General features: G+C 41.5%; 1 pseudogene; it reads right to left on the bottom strand.

Annotated features, from left to right (window-relative positions):
• Window positions 1-11,461: 11,461 nt before the first annotated feature.
• Window positions 11,462-18,781, bottom strand: LOC144249195 (intelectin-1a-like; annotated as a pseudogene).
• Between the last annotated feature and the right edge of the window lie 6,766 nt (window positions 18,782-25,547).

Here is a 25,547-nt window from a genome sequence, read left to right as displayed (position 1 = left end):
GAAGCTCCACCACCTCCCAGTAGCACATCAGAGGAGGACCAAGCCTTAAACACGCGAGCCTTTGGGGCACATTTGATATCCAAACTATACTACTCACTGCCTTAGAATTTCAAGATAACCTAAGAAAGAAGGTTTGTCAGTCTTTCCCCCTCCTTTTCAACTTTCACATGATCCCATGAGCATTTCAAGTTTTCTTTAAATGTATCTGGCATATTCATTTCTAAGAGGTTTTTTTTTTTTCATTTCTAAAAGTTTTATCCAAATTTGCTTCTCTGAATCATCAAAATCATGAGGAACTTAGAATTAAATTCTCTGATTACCAAAAATTTTCACAGTAAACCTCAGCTCAGCTGTTTTTTTTAGGCAAATTAAAAATTTAAATTTTATTTCATCCACTGATAAATGTGACATTGTATATCTACTTCAAAGGTAGGTTCTACTCCATGAGGTACTTGGAATTAGAAGTATAAACCACAGATTAAAACAATTTGTTCCCTCTGACCTTTTTAAACCTACAATGTCCTTTGAAATACTAAAATTTCTATGTGCCCCTGAATACTGTTATTAGGATAGTATAGTGCTAATTCTGTTAGGCCTTTTAATGTCAGAAAAAATCACTAGGTGTTGATAAAGTGATGACAGAACTTCATGATTCTATAGGGGAAATGTGCTTAGCACTTAGTGTCCTTCTTGAAGAAAACCCTGTAAACTTCAACTATTTTCTAGCAAAATATCCTGTGCACAAAAACTATTACCAACTAACCCGGACCAGAACATCTTTCTTATTTCCTAACACTGTGCTAATCATAAAAGGAAAGACTGGAAATTTTGTAACATTGAGAACTTCTGTTCCTCAAAAGATGCCATCAATGAAGTAGATGAAGCCAGGTGCCGTGGCATTCACCTGTGATCCCAGCTACGTACAAGTTTAAGGCCAACCTCTGCAACTTAGAAAGACTCTGTCTCAAAATAAAATAGAAAAAGGGCTGGGGATAGAGCTCAGAAGTGGAACACTCCAAGCTCTGATCCCCAGTACTGAAAAAACTAAATACCTAAAGTAAAAAATGCACAGTGGAAAAAAAACATTTTCCACACACATAACCAACAAATGATTAATATCGATTAATACTAATTAATTAATAAAGATTTTCTATTAATCAGTCAATAAGATGAGAAACAGGGCAGGGTTGTAGCTCAATGGTAGAGCACTTGCTTAACATGTGTGAGGCACTGGGTTCAGTTCTCAGCACCACATATAAAGAAATAAAAATAAAGGTCCATCAACAACTAAAACAATTTTAAAAAACAAAATAAAATGAAAAACAGGTAAATAATCTAATAGAAAATTTTTCAGAAGTATGAATGGGAGTTATACAGAAAAAGAAACATATAAACCCAATAAATGTGAAGAAATAGTCAATATCACTAGTAATGGGGAAATGCAAATCAAGAACATTTAATTAGAAAAAATAAAAAATACTGGTAATAATAAGTACTTAGAGAAGATGGATCAATTAGATCAGTTATATATTGCAGATGGAAGTGTAAATTGGTACAATTTGTTGGAAACAAATTGATATTATCTTGTAAAGTCAAATATGCATAAAGCTAATGATCTAAAAATTTAACTTCTAACTATATACCTTTATACCCCAAAGAAATTTTAGCATACATTATTATCGTCTGGATATGAGGTGTTCTCTGAAAACTTATGGTAAGATTATGAGATCTATAATCTAATCAGTGGATTGATCCATTTGATAGGTTAATTGATCCATTTGATCCATTTGATAGGTTAATAACTATCATACTCAGTGGTAATTGTATGCAAATAGAATTTGGCTGAGGAAGTAGGTCACTAGGGGCATGCCTTTGGGGTATATATCTTGTCCTCAGGCTCCTTGTGCATTCTCTCTCTCTCTCTCTCTCTCTCTCTCTCTCCTCTCTCTCCTCTCTCTCCCTCCCCCTTCTCCCTCTCCGGATTGCTGGCTGCTGTGAACTTGACATCTTTCCTCTTCCAGGTCCTCTGTCATGATGCTCTGCATCACTCAGGCTCAGAAGAACGGAGCCAACCAACTATGGACTGAACCTCTGAAACTGTGAGTCCAAATCAATTTCTCCTCCTCTAAGATGTTCTTGTCAGATCTCAGTCATCGCAACAAAAAGCTACACCTAGAAACACACACAATGATGCTTATAGAAGTATGGTGCTTAATTTAAAAAAGCAAAACCACTATGAGTCAAAATGAGTGCCCAATAGTTGGATAATAGAAAAACAAATCATGATAAATTCATACAATGGAATAGCAATAGCAATGAAAGTGAATGGGTGACTTTGCCACAGCGTTAGAGGTCTAACAGTTGTTCAGTGTCATAGGGGAAAAGTATGCCCAGAAAACAACATGCAACATAATAGCAGTTTTATATAATTCAAAAACAAGGAAATTTAAAAATACATTTATTCAATATGTTACATACAGGTGTTGATAAAAGTAACTTAAGCAACAAAACAATAAACACAAATTGGCATTATGGCAACACCTGAGGGGGAAGTGAGGTGGAGTGATGCAAAGGAACACTGGGGTAGGGGTAGGTGTTGATAACATTAAAGTTATGTTACGGGTTATAAGTATCTATTGCATTATAAGGGAAAGGAAGAGGAGGCAGAGGCAGGAGGATCACAAGTTCAAAGCCAGCCTCAGCAACTTGACAAGGCCCTAAGCAATTTAGCAAGACCCAATCTCAAAATTAAATAAATAAATAGGGCTGGGGATGTAGCTGAGTGGTTAAGGACCCCTGGGTTCAATCCCCAATTTCAAGGAGGAAATATTTGTGTTTTGGCTCACGGTTTCAGAGGTTTCAGTATATGGTCAGTTGGCTTGATCACTTTGGGCCTGTAGCGAGGCAGAACGTTAAGGGAATGTGTGGTAGGGCAAAGCTGCTCACATCATTATGGCTTGGAAACAGGCAGAAAGAGATGGAGGGAGGGGAGACAATGTGACTGGTGCCCCAATATCTTCTTTGCAGGCATGCTCTCAATGTTGTGATTCCCTCCCTATCTCCTAAAAGTTCCATCTCTTCCAATAGTGCCACAGGCTGGCATCCGAGCATTTCACACATGAGCCTTTAGGGAACACTTCTGATTAAAACTACAGCAATTGGCTTGATGGTAGACTTATAGGCAATGTAGAAACTAATAGCAGAAAAATAGCACCCCGTATGATACAGCAGTGAAACAAGTTCAAACCAGTAACTGTGGGAACTTGGAACTACATCCATACCTAGTTCACTTGAATCCTAAGGAAAGACATCAGAGAAGCAGAATATTCACCGGGTGACACCCGTCTTCAACGGCCTTTGGTAATATATTACAGAAGAGATGCCCACAGGGGGGAAAGATGATCTGTTTTGCGAGTAGGAATGAAAGAAGTAACTGAATCAGTGTCTTTGACAATAAATATATGGAAATTTTTCATTAGTAGATGACCTTCAATAACAACACACAACACACTACACACACACACACACACACACACACACACATACACACACACTCACACACACACCATCTAGCTGCTGGGGGAACTGGGAAATATTGTTCCTACTCTATATATTAAACTTCTACAATCTGACTTCCGAAATTTTTTCAAACAAAATAGATTTCAAAATTATCTTTTAGATGGAATAATATTTCAGAAATTCGTTTTTTGAGGATGCCATGTGGCTTCATTCTCTGCAGAATATTGATTCTAACATTTGATCATTGAGGAATAGATAACCAAAGGGTATATCCAGTAACTGCCTCCAAAAAGACATGTAATTACTGGGTTAGACTTCTAGAAGTCCTGAAACCAGGGTCTGGTGGGAGGCATGATTGCAATATAGGTTTGCCATGGGTTGATATTCTGGAATACAGTATCATTAAGTTCCAAAATACCTGTATTTGAGGGACAATAACATATTTTTAGTGCTTTTGAAAAAATATGAAATCTGAATCTTACTATCTATCCAGAGAGGTGTATTCTGCATTAAAATTTCATATCAAACAAAAATATACTCCTTTTTAAAAATGTTCATCATATCCATCCATTATTTTAAAGCCACTGATAATATGTTGGTAACTTAGCATTGAAAAAATAGCACGTGTACTGGAGTTCCGAAAGTTTGTTTTGTGGTCACAATATCCTTGAAGCAAACCCAGATTTTAGCCTGCTGTGGTCTATTCCAGCAATTCTCTCTTAAAAAAAAAAAAAACTCTTACATATTGGAATATTATTTTCTCATGTATATTCATCTGAGCATAATGTGCAATTCATTTCCTTGATACTTTAAAAATAAAAATAAAAATATTACCTGAGCAAAGAGGAAACCAACTTTTCCTAAGAATTGTAAAAGAGAAATAAATCTTTCAGGGCTGAGGTACAAAAACTCTCCCCAGAAAGTTTGCAAAGCACAAGATCCTTATTTAGCAGAGAGCTTTCAGTTCCAGGAAGTAACCATGAGCTGCCTGTAACTGATAGCCGTCTGGTAAATGGGGACTCTGTAGAAGGAGCCACCAGGGCCTGATCTGGGTTGGTAAGAACTCAAACCATTCATCTACTGACAGATACCCAGACTGGTTCCATAGTTTGGCTATTGTGAATTGTGCTGCTATAAACACGGACATGCATGTATTGCTACAGTATGCTGATTTTAATTCTTCAGGATTAACACTGAGGAGTGGTCCAGCTGGGTCATATAACACGGTTCCATGCCTAGTCTGTTGAGGAACCTCCACATTGACTTCGAGATTTGCATCGTGGTTATACTAATTTACAATCCCACCGAAACTGTAAAAGTGTTCCTTTTTCTCTACATCCTCTCCAGAATTTATTATTTTTTAAACTATGAGTCACTTCCTTATAGTCACTAGTTCAGTAGAGCACAGCTAACACAGTTATGGAGATATTCCTAGAACTACCATTCTGAGAAAATTTCATGTTCCTTAGCTGTTGGAAGGACTCTAGAAAATGAGAATCTGAAGTTGTTGGAATCGGGCATAGCTTTACTCACATTTTTTCACATTTTTATGGCAGTAAAATGCACAAAACAAAATTTACCATCATGACCATTTTTTTAATTTTTTATGTTTTAATTAATTGTACATGACAGTAGAATGCATTTGTGCACTTTGATATATCATACATAGATGGGATATAATTTCTCATTTTTCTGAGTGTATGTGTTGCAGAATCATATTGATCACGTAGTCACATATATATACACACAGTAATAATGTCTGTTTCATTCTACTATCTTTCCTATCCCCACATCCCCTCCCTTCCCCTCCCCTCCCATCACTTCCCTCTGCCTAATCTAAGGTAACACGATTCTTCCCTAGTGCCCCCCCATACCTTATTGTGAATTAACACCCACATGTTAGAGAAGACATTCAGCCTTTGGTTTTGTGGGGTTGGCTTATTTCTCTTAGCATAATATTCTCCAGCTCCAACCAATTACTGCCAAAATCCCATAATTTTACTCTTCTTTAAAGCTAAGTAATATTCCATTGAGTATACATATCACATTTTCCTTATCCATTCATCTATTGAGGGATACCTAGGTTGGTTCCATAATCTAGCTATAGTGGATTGAGCTGCTATAAACATTAATGTGGCTGTATCAGTATAGTATGCTGATTTTAAGTCCTTTGGATATAAACCAAGGAGTGGGATAGCTGGGTCAAATGATGGTTCCATTCCCAATTTTCTGAGGAATCTCCATACTGCTTTCCATAGTGGTTGCACCAATTTGCAGACCCATGAGCAATGTATGAGTGTACATTTTTCACCACATCCTCTCTAACATTTATGGTTGCCTGTATTCTTGGTGATTGCCATTCTGACAGGAGTGAGATGAAATCTTAGAGTTGTTTTGATTTGCATTTCTCTAATTGCTAGAGATGTTGAACACTTTTTCATATATCTGTTGATCAATTGTATCTCTTCTGTGAAGGGTCTGTTCAGTTCCTTAGCCCATTTATTGATTAGGTTATTTGTGTTTTGGTTTTTTTTTTTTTTTTTTTTTTTGGTGTTAAGTTTTTTGAGTTCTTTATATATCATAGAGATGAATGCTTTATCAGAGGTGCATGTGGTAAAGATTTTCTCCCAAACTGTAGGCTCTCTCCTCACTTTATTGTTTCCTTTGCAGAAGAGAAGCTTTTTAATTTGAATCCATCCTATTTATTAATTCTTGATTTTACTTCTTGCGCTTTAGGAGTCTGGTTAAGGAAGTCAGATCCTAGGCCAACGTGGTGAAGATTTGGGCCTATTTTTTTCTTCTATAAGGTGCAGGGTCTCTGTTCTAGTGCCTAAGTCTTTGATCCACTTTGAGTTGATTTTTGTGGAGGGTGAGAGGTAGAGGTTTAATTTTGCTACATATGGATTTCCAGTTTTGCCAGCGCCATTTGTTGAAGAGGCTATCTTCTCTCCAGTGAATGTTTTTGGCACCTTTGTCTAGTATGAGACAACCATGGTTATGTGGGTTTGTCTCTGTGTCCTCCATGCTGTACCATTGGTCTACGTGTCTATTTTGGTGCCCATACTTTGCCATTTTTATTCCCATAGCTCTGTAGTATCGTGTAAGGTCTGGTATGGTGATGGCTCCGGCTTCACTTTTCTTCTTTTTAAGCATGTAGTTCAGTGGCATGACATTCGTACTGCTGCACCACCGTCACTGCCATCCATTCCCTGAGCCCTTTTCACCTTGCCATGCTGAAACTCTGTACACATCTGTCATGGTTTAAATATTAGGTTTTCCCCCCAAAAGCTCATGTGTGAGACAATGCAAGAAAGTTTAGAGGCAAATGATTGGGTTGGGAGAGCCTTAACCTAGGGATTAACTGAGTGGTGACTGGAGGTTGGAGGAGGTGGATCAAGGTCGGCCCTTGAGGAACGACTTTTGTTCCTTGCTGAGCAGAGCTCTCTCTCTCTCTGCTTCTTAGTGGCCATGTTCTGAGTCACTTTCCTCAACCACTTTTTCTGCCATGATGTTCTGCCTCACCTCAGGCCCTGAGGAACAGTCAGCCATCTGTGGACCAAGAACTCTGAAGACATGAGCCCCAGATAAACTTTTCTTCCTCTAAAATTGTTATTGTCAGGTATTTTGGTCACAGCAACGAAAAGGCTGACTGACTAAAACTCCCCATTCCCCTCTCTCCCAACCCCAGTCAATTATTCTATTTTTGTCTCCATAGATTTAAACTATAGGTACCTCAGAAAGTGAAATCATACAGGATGCGTCTTTTTGTAACTGGCTTATTTCACTCAGCTTAATGTTCTTAATTTTCATCTATGTTGTATTATGTCTCAGAATTTTTTTTTAATTTTTTTTAAGTTGTGGATGGACACAGTACCTTTTATTTTATTTATTTTTATGTGGTGCCAGGGATCGAACCCAGTGCCTCACACATGCTGGGCAAGCACTCCACCACTGAGCCACAACCCCAGCCCCTGTATCAGAACTTTATTCCTTTTTAAAGATGAATAATTTTTCATTGTATTTATAGACCACATTTTGCTTAAGTGTCTGCCAGTGAACATATATGTCGCTTTCATGTTTTAACTATTCTGAATAATGCTGCTCTGGACATGGATGAACAAATGTCTCTTCAAGAATCTGCTTTTAATTCTGTTGAATATATACATAAGTGGAATTGTGAATTACGTGGTATTTTATATTTAATTTTTTGTTGTGGTTGTTGTTCCAAGGATTGAACCCAGGAGTGCTTAACCAATGAGTCACATCTCCAGATCTTTTTTAATTACTATTTATTTAGAGACAGGGTCTCACTAAGTTCCTAAATTACTGAAGCTGGCTTTGAACTTGTGAGCCTCCTACCTCAGCCTCTTGAGCTGCCAGGATTACAGGTATGTGCCACTGCACCCAGATCTTTAATTGTGTGTGTGTGTGTGTGTGTGTGTGTGTGTGTGTGTAGTTCTAGGAATTAAACCCAGACTTTACTACTGAGCTACATCCCCAGCCCTTTTATTTTTTATTTTAGGACAGAGTCTTTGGGTTGCCCAAACTGGCCTTGAACTTGGGATCCTCCTGTCTCTGCCTCCCACTTGCTGAGAATACAGGCTTGCTCCACCATGCTTGGTCTATGTGTAATTTGGGGGGAACCTCCAAACTCTTTTCCACAACACTTTCCCACAATACACAAGGATTCCAATGTCTCCACATCCTGGCCACTATTTGTTATTTTCTGCTTTTTTGTTTTGTTTTGTTTGTTTTAATAGTAGCCATCCTAATGGGTATGAAATGGTGTCTCATTAGAGTTTGGGTGTGTCTTTCCCTAATGATTAGTGATGCTTAGCACCTTTTCAGGTGCTTATTGGCCACTTGTATTTCTTCTTTGGAGAAATGTCTATTTGAGTCTTTCGCCCATTTTTGAATTGACTTGTTTGAAGTTGTATTGTTGAATTTTAGGAGTTCTCTTTAAATTCTGGATATTGGTTACTTACCAGTCATATGATTTGCAAATATTTTTCCCATTCTATGACTCTGTTGATAGTGCTTTTTGGATTGTATATATTTGGGGTGGGAAGGATACTAGGGATTGAACCCAGGGACACTTTGCCACTGAGCCATACCCTCAGTCATTTTTATTTTTTATTTTGAGACAGGGTCTCAGTAAGTTGCTGAGACTGGCCTCAAACTTGTGATCCCAGCCTCAGCCTCCCCAGTTGCTGGGATCACAGGTACGTGGCACCACACGCTGCTAGATGGACAGAATTTTTAATTCTCATGAAGGCTAATCTGTCCACTCTTTCATTTGTTGCTCTGCTTTTGGTGTCTGAGAAATCATTGCCAAACTCACTACTATGAAGACTTTGACCTGTTTTGATCTAAGAGTTTTAGGTCTTACATTTAGGTTGTGGATCCATTTTTGAGCTAGTTTTTGTGTGCAGTGTTAGGTAGGGTCCAGCTTCATTCTTTTGCATGTGGATATCTAGTTTTTCCCATTGAGTGGATCTGACAACCTTGTTCCAAATCATTTGACCATAATGTGAGGGCTAATTTCTGAGCTCTCTAGTTGATTCCATTAGTCTCTGTGCCTGCCTTTATGCCAGTAGCATACTGTTTTGATCACTGTAGCTTTGTAGCACATTTTGAAATCAGGATGTGTAGACTTTGTAATTAATTGCCAATAAACTATTTTCCTGGATTCTATGAGCCACTCTAGCAAACTATTAAACCCAAGAAGGATGTCTCCTAGCCAGAGAGGAATAATAGACACTTACAGTAGGGAAGAATAGGAAGGGCTGGTTATACTCATAGTTGCATTCTAGAGGAAAACATAATAAAATGCCCAACATTTAACCAAGGGCCAGTACTGATATCATCCCATCCTACCTGTACTGATAACCCAGTGGGGATGATTGGGTCACTTGGCCCCTTTTGAACAAGGCCCTGAAGATGGGATCCAGGAGGGTTAGCTACTACCCTAGAAGAGGCATCCTCAGAGGCCTGCCAGCCCCATCCTTCCCTAAGGAGAAACCCACCACCAAGGCTGTCAGACACCAGATATGGATATTGGGTGTCTCTTCCTTCTGTATTGCACCCTCAACCTCTCTCCCCCCAAAAAGACTATTTCCTTCTTTAGGAGTTTCAGGTTGAGGATGCAAATTGAGCAGTCCATATGGGTAAGTTAAGAGGGAGAAGGATAAAATGCCTCTTCCTTGACCTTTATTCCACTGGCTGTTTTAAAGGGTTACCAGGAGGGAGTTGGGGGATGGCATATTCCCCTATTAGTATTTCTAAGCCCTAACATTCCAAGCACAAAAGTGATTGAAGGAGAATTGTTCAGAGCAATAGATGGCGTCACGAGCTGTCCACGGGTTGCATGTGGGTCACCGAACATGGAAGACTAGTGGATAGAAACATCTGGTGTCTGGGAATGACCAGTGGACATTCTCTCTGGTCAATTGCTCAGGGACAGTGTGAATTTCTACTGTGCTCTGCTGTGGCCTACACAGCACCTGAGATGGGTATGTCCTGCCAAGATGTCAATCAACCTTCTGACTGCAAGACATTTCACAGAGCAAGACTTCGCCCTTGAAACCCGCCTTTGATGTACCCTCTTAAGTAAACCACCAGAGCCACCTTTTCTCTGTCTAGTTCCAGAGCCCATGTTGACTAGATCTATCAGGGGCTTCACTATTGTAAGTATATTTCTGGCTATTTGTGTTTGTTATTCACTCATTATTTGGGACATTAAGTTTTAGGGTGGCTTACATTCTCCTGGGCAGGAAGAAGAACCCTCCAAAGAGATGCTGGCCATTGACCCCGTTAAGACAGTCTTTTGAAATCTCCTAGAATTCATAAAAACACTTATGGTTTGGGTATGAGGTATCCCCTGTGTTAATTCAGGAATATTCAGAAGTGAAATAACTGGTTGGGAGCACTGTAACATAATGAGTCCATCCTTGTGGGAAGCCATTCTCACACGTGATCGGGTGCCTCCCGTTAAGGGTCTGAGGCACTTTGGCAAAAGTCGAAGTTTTTCCCGGCCCTTTCCTGATGAGAGAGCCCATCCGTGTGGGGGTGTGCCTGACCACTGACCCCGGGGACCCAATCACTGACCCTGACCTTGGAGTGCAGCCCCCCCTCAACCTTCATTGGATGGAATTCTCCCCTGAATCTCTTGTTCCCTAATAAAAGGCTAGTCCCCGGTGTGCTCTCTCTCTCTCTCCTGCTAGCCCTGAGGAATCCTTGCTGCCCTGCTGGGCGGCTAGAGGAGCGAACCAGAGAGGGGAGCCGTCTCGGACCTAGCAATAGAAATAAGGTAACTGAGTCGGTGTGTTTTATTTCGATCTCGTCTAACTAACTTTATGCCTAGAACCTCATTAATGAAACTACTGCGCAGGCCGCGTGGTAGACATCCTAATCTGTGTGAACTGACTGGGCAGTAACTGTAGGCAGGTGGGGCATGGCTGGAGGAGGTGGGCACTGGGGGTGTGCCCTAGAAGAGTTCTTCTTCCCTGAGACCCCACCCTACTCTTCTTTCTCTCCCTCCTTCTTGCTTCCTCTCTCTCTCTCTCTCTCTCTCTCTCTCTCTCTCTCTCCTCTCTCTCTCTCTTCCCCCTTCCTGGCAGCCATGAATGGAGTAACTTCCCTCCACCACACCCTTCCTCCATGATATTCTGCCTTATCCTGGGCCCAGAGCAATGGACTTGATCCACCATGGACTGAGTCTCTGAAATCATGAGCCAAAATAAACTGTTCCTCCTCTAAGTTGTTCTTACCAGATATTTCGGTCACAGTGACACAAAGCCAAGTGACACAAACACCAATCCCTGAATTACTATGATTTATTCTTCTTTCCTCTGCTACATTCTAGCTACTGGGCAAGTGGTTCTCCATCCTGGGGACCGCATGTGATTAAGAGAAGAGCTCTGGGTCCCGTCGTCGGAAGTTCTCAACGATAGAAGAGAAGCACAGCTGCCTCTGTTATCTCCCAGCTGCTGCTGTAAGAAGCATGAGTTCCATATCCATTCCAGTCGAAAGCAGAGAAGTCTCCACACTGATAGGGATCACTCTCTGGGAAGTACCCTCCTCCACCGATGCAGTGCTAGGAAACAAGGAGTGGGGGGGGGGTGACAATGAGAGGTCTGCTGATGAGCCCAAAGACCTTAATGGCCAAATCCAGAGGAATCTTTGCTGCTCATCAATTCTCCACGTGCAGTGTTGATCTATGTCTCCCATAAAAACTTCTCTACCCCTAGCTTTAGTAACACACCATCTCCTCTTGATTTTTCTTCAACTTTTCTGAACATTCCTTCTTGGATTCCCTGGCTGGACTCTTCCTTCATGAATTCCTTCAGTGCTGCTCCCTAGGAGGGAACACATCTCCCTTTCCTTTATAGGTTGTCTGATCCTCTTTGGCTACAGTTACTGACAATTCACTGATGGCCCCAAAGCTCTATCTCCAGTCCTTTCTTTTCTTGGGCTGAAGACCTCAAACTCTTATCACTGGAGGAAGCATTAAAGTTCCCCCCAACCAAAACACAGTTAAGTACATCCAGACATCATTTAACAATGGGGACACTTTCTGAGAAATGCATCTTTGGGCAATTTTGACATTGTGTGAACATGATAGTTTATTTACAAACTAAGATGACCATGATGTCACAATCTCCTGGGACTTTTGTCATATTTGCAGTCTGTCATTGATCAAAATATTGTTATGCAGCAACGTACGACTGCATATCCTTCATTGACCCCAAACCTGTCCATCTTCCAGACACCCCGACTTAATAAATGATATTCTCTTACCGAAATGAAAACTATGAGCTTATTCTAGACTTTTTCTCTTTCCATCCTCTGTGTTCAACTGATCATAAATTTAAAACCTTTGGAATTCATCAGTACCTCCTGCTCATTTATTTCAGGCCTTCGTCTGAACTATGCAACCACCTCAATACCAGTCTCCTGGTCCTTAATCTCACCCCACTAGAATCTGTCACCACTGTGCCACCAGCATGATTGTCACAAAGACAATCAAGTCAATCTTCCTGTTCGAGTACTTTATTGGCTCTCATCACCTATAAAGTTCAAAATCTTTGTTGTGATGTTAAAATTTCTTCTTAATTCAGTTCCTGTCACTACCCCACATACATCTCATGCACCAAAACTTCAAAGCAGCTTGCTGCCCCCTTAATGCCACATGCCCTCTGAAACACTGATGATTCTGAACACATTATTCATTTCCTAAATTGCACTGAGAACTCATAAAGTTCTCTCTCTCCAGCTCTCAAGACTCAGCACAGAAGTTCCCTTTCCTGCAATCACTTCCTTGACACCCTCATCAGAGTCAAGTGTTCTTATAGCCCCTGGTTATTTGTTGTTGTTGTTGTTGTTGTATTGTTTTGTTTTGTTGTCTTATTTTTGTTGTTGAGGGTTGAACCAAGGACTTCACATATGCTGGGTAAGCATTCAACACTGAGCTACATTCACATCTCCCTGGTTTATATTTCTATTATGACCTTGGGTTCATCAGATAGTAATTTCACCTTTGTGTGAAAGTCTGTCCTGTTGGACGAGAGCAAGGAATATATCACCGTTGTGTCTCCTGTTCTAGTGCAGTGTAGGTGCCCAGGGCAGGTAAGAGCAGGTGTGTGCTGGCACACATGCACACTACATTACACATGCCTGAAGCCATGGCTTCAAGGTGCCAGGGGAGCTAGATAGTCACAATGCACCTGCTCCTTTAGTGTTTCCATACTGAATATTCCCCATCCTAACCCCAGGGTCCTCCTTGATGGTGAAGCTGCCTTGTCCTGCTCTGACAATCAGTCCCCCTGGTGTCCTCTGGCCAGAGAAAGTACCTGTGGTAGGGAGCTGGGATGGCCTGAGTGAGGTTCCAGCAGAATATGTCCAGGACTTTCCTGGTAATGTGTCAACACATGGTCCATCCATGCAATCCCTGGACAGGGATGGGAAGGCCAAGGTTGACTCTGGCAGCTAAAACTCAGGTGGAGAATAACAACACCTCATGTTTCTCAAGCACTCTCAGCTTCAAGAGGTTTCCATGGGTTGTTCCTGAACATAATCCTCACCCTAAATCTAGGTAACAGAATGTTGTATCCCAAAGGCTGAGCATGCAACTTGATATTGATCCTGAACACTACAGGATGTCTGTGCCTAGACAGGAGGTCCTGCAGCCCTGGCCCCTCAGAGACTCAGCAAGGAGGAAGGGAAGCATATACACATGCTCACACCACACTCAAAACACATACACACTCACATACTCAGCCTCATTCATGAGTGCCTTTGGTCCCCACAAAGACTCACAAATTCAGTGTTACATCCGGTGACCCTCATTCCGGCACACAAGGCATTGGCTGCTCCCTCATTATTAAATACTCTGAACTGGATAAATCCTGCAGTGAATTCCTCTGAAAATGAGATGCAGAAAACAGCACTCAAGGAGGATGCCAGAAATAGCTTCCTTTAGGCTGCCCAGAGAGAGTGGATGCCAGGCTGAGACTCATTACTGTGGTCAATGACTGGTGCATCCCAGCCCCAAACTTCACCAACCTTTTCCCAACCCCAGAACTCAAGAAGTGGATCTCAGAGGCAGCCCCTATTCTACTAGAATTTGTTTAGAGAAATTCAACAATATTGGGGAATCACAAACAAAGGCTTGTTGCAGCAATTAGTTTTTCTTGCCCCCCCTTTCTTTTTTGAGACAGGGTCTCACTTAATTGTCCAGATAGCCTCAGACTTACAATTGTCCTACACACCCCAGGATTTTAAATTCTCAAGACCTAAATGTAGTTACAACAGCTTTTTATGGAATTTTATGGAATAGGCTCAACCTCTACAAAGGTGATGTTACCAAACTTAGATTCACATTAAACAAATATTTATCCCTCACAATAGAAATAAAACTGTCTCACCATTTTGTCTGTTGTTTGTTGTTGTTTTATACACGATCCTGGCCTGGTCTCAATAAGTTGCTGAAGGGTTGATAATGGGGTAACTAGGAATAGAATCTGGAGCCAACTGGTCATAAATTTAAAATCTTTGGAATTCATCAGTACCTCCTGCTCATTTATTTTAGGCCTTCCCAGCCCACATGCTGCCTCTCCTGCCTGTGCACTGTGATCTCAGGTAGGTTCCTGAACCTCTCAGTGCTTCAGGTTTCTGGTCAATAAAGTGGGGTTCATAATAGTCCTCAAGGGTAGTTGTGCAAATTAAATGTGACAAAACATGTAACATTTATAGAAGAGAACCAGGCTGTCGTGATAAATAACTTCTCCCTGTCATAACTGAATTTATCATCTTTGCTATGAAGAGTTCCAGGAGCATTAAGAACTCACTCTGGCCATAGGGTGAGTAATACGCTGCAGTTTTCTGAGCATCGCCAAAATCGTAGACCACAGGTATCGCCGGACCATTGTCAGTCCAACACTTTCCTATTCCATATTTCACTGGGTATTTCTATAAGGAACAAAAACAATCATTGAATAAGGACAATAGTTTTGGTTTGGGTAGATTACTGTCATTCATAAAGAGGAAGCGATGTTTTCTCAGAAGCTGAGATTATTTCAAAACCAGTCAAAATATGAATCTTTCCTTTTTGCTGTATTTCTCCAACAGCCCCAGCCAAGTGGTGCACTTTCTCTCTCTCTTCCTGCCCCAAATATCCTCTCCCCTGGGTCTTTATCTTCTCTGGCTCAGAATTTCTGAGGATAGTGGGACAGAAGCCATCAGCAAATTAGGATGAGGGGACATGAAGGGCCATGGAAAGGTGCTTCCTGCCCAACCTCACACACCTGCCTCTCTCTGCACCCAGGACAGCCAGTCCCAGCCCGCAGCCCTGTGTACCTGGTAGAGGCCAAACAGGTTATGTTCCAGATGCTGGAAGAAGCCAGTCGTGGTGCGGTACCTCAGCAGAGAGCTGTTCCGCCAGTTCTCCATGGGGCTCTTGTTGGGCACATGCCAGATGCCCAGGTCCGCAGCCTGGATGTCGTAGTAGCCAGGGTTCTGGAAAGCAACCAACACTGAGACTGACCAGCCCAGGTCCCACAGGGGCAATAGACACACATGGGCTCCCTCGGCTGAGCTGACAGCTCTGGGCTCCAGGTGGACAGATGGCCAGCCGTGCTCACACACACCCACCTCCAGCAGATCATGCCCCCCCACCACCCTGCTGCCTCATGGCCTTGTGGGAGGAAGCTGGGATGCGAGGCATGTGACTGTTTCTCTCTTCTGCTCCAGCTCCATGTCCTCAGCCCCCCTCCCAACCTCCCTCCTACATGCTGTGGCCCAGCCACACTCAGGTCCTCACCCTTTCCCAGTGGCACCCACCTTGTAGTCGTCACTGGTGGCCGCCTCTGCAGACCCGAAGGTGTTGTAATTGGCCCAGTTGCCGTCCCCCTCTGGGTAGTCTGCTCTGTTGCCCTGCTGGCTGGACCACCGATCGCCCACCGAGCACTTCCCAGCCATGTTGTTCTCGTGCACACTGGCCACCAGGGTTCAGCCACCACCCGCAGAGGTCATGTCACAGAAGGTCTGGTAGACGGCACCATTCTTGGCCCGGAGGAGATACAGGCCATCTGTGGAGAGAACCGGCCCCTAGCCTCCCTCTCAGTGCCATGACCAGGACAGCTCTGGGAACTAGAAACATGGCCTAAGGGCTCCTCTCCTGAGTCCTGTCACTATGCATCCCCAAGTTCAGAAGACCACATCTCTCTGATTGAGGCAAAACATAAAATTATCCAATCTCTCAGCAATGTTCTTCACAGAGTTAAGCACAGAATATTTACATGACCCAGCAATTCCACTTCTAGAATATACTAAAAGAATTAAAAACAGAAACTCAAACAGAAAGTTGTACACATAACATTTACTGTAGCACTAGTCACAAGACTCAAAAGATAGAAAGAACCCAAATATTCAACAGATGAATGGACAAATAAAACATTGAGTGTATATGTAGATCTACACACACAGACACACACACACACACACACACACATCATACACAATATATAGCATGCATACATTGACATATATATCTATACACAATGAATAAAAAGGAATGAATTATTTATGCTTAGCAGAAACATTATGCTTTGTGAAATAAGCCAGATGCAAAAGTACAGCTACCTTATGATTCTACTTATATGAAGTAACTAGAATAGGCAAACTTATAGGACAGAAAGTAGAACAGAAGTTACTAGGGCCTTAGGGAAGGTAGAATGCAGATTTATTTCTTAATAATTATGGAGTTTTTGTTTGGGTAATGAAATTTTTCTTGAGATGGATAGTGTTGATGGGTATAGTGACACAGGCTATGATACCAGCAACTGGGGAGTCTGAGGAAGAAGGATCACAAATTGGCCAGCCTCAGCAACTTAGACCTTGTCTCAAAAAAAGGGAGGGCAGGCCTTGGGATGTAGCTCAGCAGGTCCAATCCCCAGTACCAAAAAAAAATTTTTTTTAAATAAACTCAAAAAAAAAAAAAAGACTTCACAAAGGACAAAATTCTGACAGGGCTTGTTACTTACCATCTGCACCAAAGTACTTCTCTTTGATTTCTTTGCAGCTTCCAGGCAGAGATGCATACAGTGAAGACCAGGTCCACTTCATGGGAACAGTACTGATCACAGCTAGAGAATATGCAGAGTTTCATTCTCTTTGCTGCTTTGACACAAAACCCAGCCTTCCCTTGCCACTAATCCCCAACTCACTCCACCTCTGTGGCAGAGCCTCGCTGCCTGGGTTGAAAGACCCTGAGCTATCCAGCATCATCCATCAGCCCATCTGAGCCAGCATCCAGCACAGGTTTACCTCCCTCCCTCCACAGGTCCTTGTGCTGTGCCAAGCCCTGCCCTGGGCACAGGGCATTCAAGAAATTAAACATCCCCATGAACTTACCTCTAGAGGGAGGTGCCAAAACCAACAAAATTTTATTAAAAGGAATGAAGGATAATCTCAGGAGAACAAGAGAAAGACTCTGAGATGAGAATAGAGAAGTCTGAAGGGAGCCAGGGGGTTGTCTGGGGTAGGATGACTTAGTGACAGAGGCTTTCTAGTTCTGGTGACACTACAGTGTACTCTGAGAGAATAGACATGATTCATCAGTTGGAAGAAAGAAAAGAGAATTCAAGGCAGGAGAAAAACATGTCCAAAGACCTGGAGAAAAGAATGGAGCAAAGCCCGGCTTGAGGAGGAAATACAGGTAGCTTAAGGGGGTTGAGGCAGAGGGAGAGGTGACAGAGCTGAGACTCTAGCCAGGAGACCAGCAGGGGCACAGAATGAAGAACCTTGTACAGGAGCGTCAACTCTGCAAACCAGTCTAAAAGTCTGGAGGGCTGGAAGGACCTCAGGCTTTCAATCAGAGGGATTCAGGCCGAAGTAGCTCAGGCTTCCAGGGCAGAGTCCTTGGGTTCTACTTCCCACACCTGAGCCTCAGTTTCCTTCTGCCTAAGATGAAGCTAATTACTAGTATTTTTGTAAAGATCAAGTGAGATAATATGTAGAAACATGCTTTTCTCAGCCAGGAACGGGGGTAAACACCTGTGATCCCAATGACTCAGGATGCTGAGGCAGGAGGATCACAAATTCAATGTCAGCCTGGGTAACTCAGTAAGACCCTATCTCAAAATAAAAAATAATAAAACATGCTGGTGATGTGGCTCAGTGGTAGAGTGCCCCTGGGTTCAATCCACAGTACTGAGAAAAGAAACAGGCTTTTCTCATTAAAAGGTAGGTTGATTGATACATAGATAGACAGACAGACAGAAAAACAGATTGTAAAATGCCATTCCTATTCTTGTTGTAGAGAAGAGTATGAAGAGAACATTCTCTGGACACAGAGCATACCCACAATTGCCATGGAAATCCCAAGGCCAAGGCACACCATTTGAGTTGTAAATAGCAAGGAGAGAACACAGTTCTTACAAGGGTCCCCTCAGGACCACACAGAGACAAAGAACCAGATCCAGGATAGGTCTTAGCAATACTCTCACTGCTAGAAATCAGACTACATCCAAGGTGGCCTCTGTGCATCTCAAAGACGTCATCTCTGGTTCAGGAGAGTCCCCCATCCTGGGAATCAACCCTACCTAGTTGTGTTTTCTTTGGAAGCTGTATGCAGGTGAGGGAGGGTGCGGGGAGGGACGGAGGGGGGGGGGGGAGGGTAGACTGGGCCCTGACAGGGAGACTCACCAGCACTGCATCCTCTGCTGGCCACAATGAGAAACAGCAGAAAGCTGAATTGGGTCATTGTTAGTCTTAAAACACAAAGATGAAAGTCACTATCTTGATTATCTTTTTTTCTTTAACCCTGTCCCCACTCCTTTCTAATCTTAGAAAAATTCAAAGCTCTCTTTGTCTCTTTCTTTTAACTCCACACATCTCTGGAAACTAAACCAGACCTGAGCTCCCCAAGGGCTCCCCAAACTCACAGAAAGCAAACACCTTCCTTCAACACAAGGCCAGGAGCTGAAGTTCCCAGCAAGTGGAAACTGGATCTTTCTCTGCAGAGGCTCCTAATGAGAAGTGAGAGCAGAGCCATTTATGAAGAAAACACAGGGGACACAGCCCAGGTCTCCAGACTCACCCTCCCCTGGCATGATGCCCAAGGAGGTGAGGCCTCTGGTTAATACAGGAAAGATATACAGTGATAATTCATGGAATTAACAGGACAAATATTAGAGGTCAAGTACTAGCATTGTTTGTAAATTTGCAGATTCTGTGGACTTGTGTATTTTCAAAAAAGACAATAGAGAAGACTAACAAGAGTTGATGTTGATTTTGGCTTTTTGTTTGTGCCTTTCTTTCCTGCTAAGTAAAAACTTTTTTTCAAATACCTATCATCATCATTTCATAGAAAAAGGAAACTTTAACAACAAAATAGGAAAGGTATCTTTTCAGAATGAATATAAGCCTTTAGCTTGAAAAAATGTAGTTCCATACAAAGTTTTGCTATTTTGTCCTTAATTTTCTCATTTTGCCACAAACTAGTAAAACTTTACTGCACACTGCATTTGGGATTAAATCAGTAAAAAAGCCCCTTTAGTTCTTCAAACCTCTTATATCATTCCTGTCCCAATGTTATCCAAGTCCCATCAGCTTATAATAAAAGTAATCAGCTCCTCCTCAGTGACACCACATCCCTAATATATAACTTCATTGTCGTACTGATAACATTGCAACCCATAGGAAAAGATTGTGAACCTCTCTTTGATTAAGCCAGTATTTTTATTTTTGTAGATCCAAAATAATCAGAGATATTGAGAGAATAGAATAAAACAGTGTCCATGAAGGAATGCCCACTTCTGCCCCTCTCCTCTCCTTGCACTGCCTGCAATGCTAACAGAAATCTCCTGCTCAGCATTATCCCCAGCCTCAGACCTCTCAAGAAGTCTGAGTTCATCAAAAAGAGGAACACAAGGCTCATTCAGCTCTAGTCAGGCTCTAGTCATCATTTCATAGAAAAAGGAAACTAACAACAAAATAGGAAAGGTATCATTTCAGAATGAATATAAGCCTTTAGCTTGAATAAATGTAGTTCCATACAAAGTTTTGCTATTTTGCCCTTAATGTCAAAAGTAAGCATAACCAATAGAAACCCAGGGATATCAACAACTGGATTCAGAGAAGATTCGAGGGTCACAAATTGATTCTCAACGTTGTTTATGGAAGCAACAAGAAAGGAAAGCCCATGCTACTCAGTGGCTTCTGGAAGTTCCTTGTCCCCAATGTCAAGGAGCTGGAAATGCTGCTGATGAGCAACGAGTCTTATTGTGCTGAGATTGCTCACAGCATTTCCTTCACGAACCTCAAAGCCATTGTGAAAAAAGAAACCCTACTGGCCCTCAGAGTCACCAGTTCCAATGCCAGGCTGCACAGTGAAAGAAATGAATAGGAGACTCCTGTGTGTATTTCACTTGTACTTAAAGAAACCCAGAAAAACTGCACACACACACAAACACACACAGAGAGACACACAAAGAAAATATATATTCTTTTAGTACTTTTCTTATTAATTCTCAGATTTTTTTCATATTTTGACATCTTTAGTATCATTATACATCCCATCTTTAGTAGTACACACATCATGGAACAGTCTACTACTGATTGATTAAACCTAAGAGTCTAGGAAAATGGTAGACCTGTTTGAGGGATATTATCCCTTCTAACCATCAGCATCCAGTCAGTGACTGTGTCCCACTGATTGTACCTCCTACTTCCTCTGCAATCTGTTCCCCATGCCACCTCCTCCAAATCCCACTGCCCTTGACACTGGTTTAGTTAAGGTCTAGATTATATAGGACACATTCAGTGGTGATTAATAGAAACTCCATCTCAAAGTGGCTTAAACAAAAAGTAAATACATCACTTAATGAAGTAAAAAATCTAGAAAGAGGGTAGGATTTATGCTTAACTGACTCATTAGCTTCTCTCCACCAGGCTTCATCCTACCACTGAGTTCAAGATGGCAACTGGTATTCCAGGCATTACCTACAAGCCGAGGGAGGAGGGCTCATCTTTTCCTGTGGCTCTTTTCAGGAGAGAGCAAGCTTTCTCCAGAGTCCCCCAGCTTCCTGCTCCTAATGTCTCATTGGCCTGAGATGGTCACATGTGACACTAGCTCCATGGGGCTTCCTTTACCCACGCTCAGACTGGTGCTCTAAACAATGCCAGCCTATTTTCTCACAGGACTGGAGACTAGAAGTCGAAGGTACACGTGCCCAGTTCTAGTTCCTTCTGAGGTCTGATTCTTTCTGAGGCCTCTCTCCTTAGCTGTAGTAGCCACCTCTCTGTGTCTTTACATGGTCTAAGCTCTGAGTGCAGTGCATTCCCGGTGTCTCTCTTTCTGTCCAAATTTCCTCTTCTTATAAGTACACCAGCTATATGGGATTAGAATCCATTCTAATTACTTCATTTTAACTTGATTGCCTCTTTAAAGTCTCTATCTTCAAATGCAATCACATTCATGCTCAACATTTAAATATGAGAACATGATTCACTCACATACCCATTCCTGAAGCAATCCCTGGCCAGGGGAATAGATCTGTCCAGATTGCCCCAAACCATTCATCTGGGCTTGTGATTAATAATGGTGAGTCAAATAACAAGGCTTTCTCTAGTCTCTATTTCAAACATTCCTAACCTTCTTCAATCTCTAGTATTGGCTCCTTTTAATCCCTTCTCCATATTTGTGCCAATAAGAATCCTTGTAAAACACAAGCCTTCCCTACAATCCCATTAAAAATATTCCTGTTCTCCTACATCATCTGGACAACCTGGTTCAAAATCCACGGCACTGGAGTTGTGTCAGTTATCTATTACTAATAACAACCTGCTCAGGGGCTGTGGTTGTTGCTCAATGGTAGAGTGCTTGCCTGGCATGTGTGTGAGGCATTGGATTCAATCCTTAGCACCACATAAAAATAAATAAAATAAAGGTGTTGTATCCATCTACAACTAAAAACAATAATTTTTTTAAAAGTCCATTGCATAACATAGTGGCTTAAAACAACAACCATCTTTTCTTTTACTTATGAGTGCAATTTGAATGTGGCTTGTTTCTGTTGTACATCAGCTAAAATATTTTAGTGCCTTCTCTTATGTTCACTAATTTACAAATAAACTATCATGATGGGATTTTAGGGTTGATCTATTTAGACATCTGGAAGAAATAGTGTGCCCATAGCTGGTGGCCAGGGGGGTTGTATGGATGCTGGACACTTGCTCTCTCCAGTCTTTCTCTTCCCCACTTTGGTCTTATTTGTATTTTAGCTCAACTTCCTCCATCACTGAATTTCCATATGCTGCAGAACACAGGAATCAGAGGAGTTAAAAGGGTAACTCTAGGACCAGTTAGGACTATTTTAACATTGGCAATGACAAGTTGAAGGCAGAGGAGAAAAATAGCAGAAGATAGCAATGGCAGCCAAATGCACTTTCCACTTACACTACAACCTATGTTGGGGTACAGGAGAGGGCTAGTTTGAGGCTAGGTTGTATGCAGTGATGAGCTGATATTGGGAGGTGAGGGAGTGCTGATAGGTGTAGAAAAGAGTTAGAGCACTTGCCTAAGCATGCCCAAGACCCTGGGTTCAATCCCCAGCACTGCAAAAACAAAGAAGAGAAGGAATAGATGATGGTTTTGACAGAACAAAGCTTTTGATGGACTTAGATTCATCATCAATGGCCAGTGCATGTCAAAATAATTCAAAATGTACCCGAGACAGAAAATTGACAGTATGTATATATGTGCACCAAGAGAGAAGCATGTGGAAGAAATTCCCTCCACCCCCACCTCACTCCAGCCCAGCATCTATCTCTACTGACTTGGTTATACTTTCTTATTTTAAAAAAAAAGAGAGCTTTATTGTAAACACACACACACACACACACACACACACACAGAAGAGAGAGAGAGACAGATTCAGAGACAGAGACAGAGAGAGAGAAAGAGAGAGAGAGAGAGAGAGAGAGAGAGTTTAATGAATTACAAAAAGGCAAATACCTGGGTCATTATTATCTTGTTCAAGAAATAGAACTATCAGCACCCTAAAAGCTTCCCATTTGCTCCTTCCAGATTATAAACCTGTATCTTCTCCCTAAAATTCATCATTGGCCCAACTCTTACAGTAATCAGATTCTGTGCCCATGCCACACTGTCAAAAATATTATAGATTTGTAGCCAGGCATGGTGGCACACACCTTATATAATCACAGCTACTGGAGGGGTGGGAGGGAAAAGGCAAAAGGAGATCAAATTGGAGGCCCACCTAGGCAGCTTAGTGAGACCCTGTCTCAAAAATTAAAAAAAAAAAATTAAAGGAGCCACGTCCTGTGGCTTATGCTTATAATTCTAGTAACTCAGGAGCTGAGGCAAGAGGATCACAAATTCAAAGCCAGGCTTAGCAACTTAGTGAGGCCTTGAGCAACTTACTGAGACCCTGTCAAAATAAAATATAAAAAGAGGACTGGGGATGTGGCTCAATAGTTGAGTGCCCCTGGATTCAATAGCCTATACCCACCCACCCCCCCAAAAAAATTTAAGGACTAGAGGTGTAGCTAAGTAGTAAAATTCTGGATTCAATCTCCTGTATAGAAAAATTAAAAATATATAGATTTATAAAGTGTCTTAATACCCGTTCTTCAAAACTGTCTTGGTGACTATTGGCCTTTGCATAAAACCTTTTTTGTTTTTCAATACTAGGATGGAACCCATGGTCTCACACATGCTAGGACAGTGCTCTGCCACTGACTGCAACCCCAGTTCTTACATAAAACCTTTTAAATCTACTTAAATCACACACTCCCATACAACACACACAAACCTTTGGGATTTTTATATGAATTACATTGACTCTATAGATAATTTTGGAAAGAACTGATGCCTTTAAGGTATCGAATGTGATATATCTCACATTTATTTGGGTTTTTATTGCTTTCTCATAATATCTTAAAAGTGCTCCATAAGGAATTTTGCCTATTTTCTTTTATATTCATTCCTGTGTACCTGACTTTTTGTTTTGTTTTGGTACAGGGTATTGAACACAGGGGCACTTACCACTGAACCACATCCCAGCCCTTTGTTGTATTTTGTTTAGAAACAGGGTCCCACTGAATTGCTGAGGCTGGCTTTGAACTCGAGATCCTCCTGCCTCAGCTTCCCCAGGTTGCTGGGACTACAGGCATGTGCCACCATACCAGGCTTGTTCCTGACATTTTTAGTGCTGTTGTTAAGTGCTTATCATTTTAAATTTCATTTTCTGTTTGATGGTTATGTAAAAAAATACAACTGATTTGCATATTGATTTCATATACAGCAAACACTGTCTTCTCTCTTACCCATTCTGATCACGGATCTGGAGATTATTTTGGAAAATCTGCATAACATCTGAAAATAAGGAGTATCATTTCATCCTTGCTCATCTCCACACCTTTTGTTTCTCTTTCCTGGCCTACTGCACTGTGGTTACTTTCTGTATCATGTTGAGTAGCAGAGATCCTCCTCTTCCACCACACAACAAAGATTTCAATGTTTCTGGGGGGTTTGTTGTTGTTGTTGTTGTTGGTTGGTTGGTTTTTGTTTTGATACCAGGAATTAAACTCATGGGCATTCGACCACTGAGCCGCATCCCCAGCCCTATTTTGTATTTTATTTAGAGATAGGATCTCACTGAGCTGCTTAGTGCCTCGCTTTTGCTGAGGCTGGCTTTGAACTCAGTGAACCTCCTGCCTCAGCCTCTGGAACCGCTGTGATTACAGGCATGCACCACCATGCCCACATTTATTAGATTCTAAAATCCCCTTTTTAACCTAATTTTCATCAAGAGTGAATATTTAAAATATCTATGAATGGATGTTTTATCATGAATGAATCTTAGATTGTATGAATCACCTTTTCCATCTACCAAAATGATCATTTTATTTTTACCCTCATTGTGCTACAAGCCAATAAAACCTACTTGTAGAGTTACACTGGTCCCCAAGTTGCATTTTAGAATTTTTGCTCCATACATACCTGCTCCCTCCCCCTGTTCCAGGCTCATTCCTCATCTCCCTAAGCGTAAGTGTTACTTACAACTCTCCTCCCTCATTACTGGAATAAAACAGATCAATTCTTCCTGAGTGTTCCCCCATCCCTCCTGCAGAGTTGTATTAATGTAATACCATCATCACTTGATTGTTTATTTTCTCTCACAACAGTTCTTAGGAAAAAAAATTATGTGTCACTCTATTTGTTAAGCCAACACTTTCCCTGAAGATTTACACACCTCCTGATGTATCAATAAGAGGAAATAGAATTGTATCCGGGACTGAGACAATTGTTCACATAAAATGTATACTTCCTATTATGCTAGATTTAACACTTTACTATCTCTGATATCAAATGCATCTTCATTCAATGGCATATCATATTTTATTTTTCACCTTGAATGGTACATAAATAATGATGCAGTCTATCACCTTAGACTTGATGAGAAATGCTCGCTCTGACATTAGCAGAGAGTTGGTATGCTGGA

This window comes from Urocitellus parryii, chromosome 11, assembly GCF_045843805.1.
Source record: "Urocitellus parryii isolate mUroPar1 chromosome 11, mUroPar1.hap1, whole genome shotgun sequence".
Classification (NCBI taxonomy): domain Eukaryota; kingdom Metazoa; phylum Chordata; class Mammalia; order Rodentia; family Sciuridae; genus Urocitellus; species Urocitellus parryii.
The sequence above is the reverse complement of the archived record's forward strand: the minus strand, read 5'-3'. Positions and strand labels throughout refer to the sequence as shown.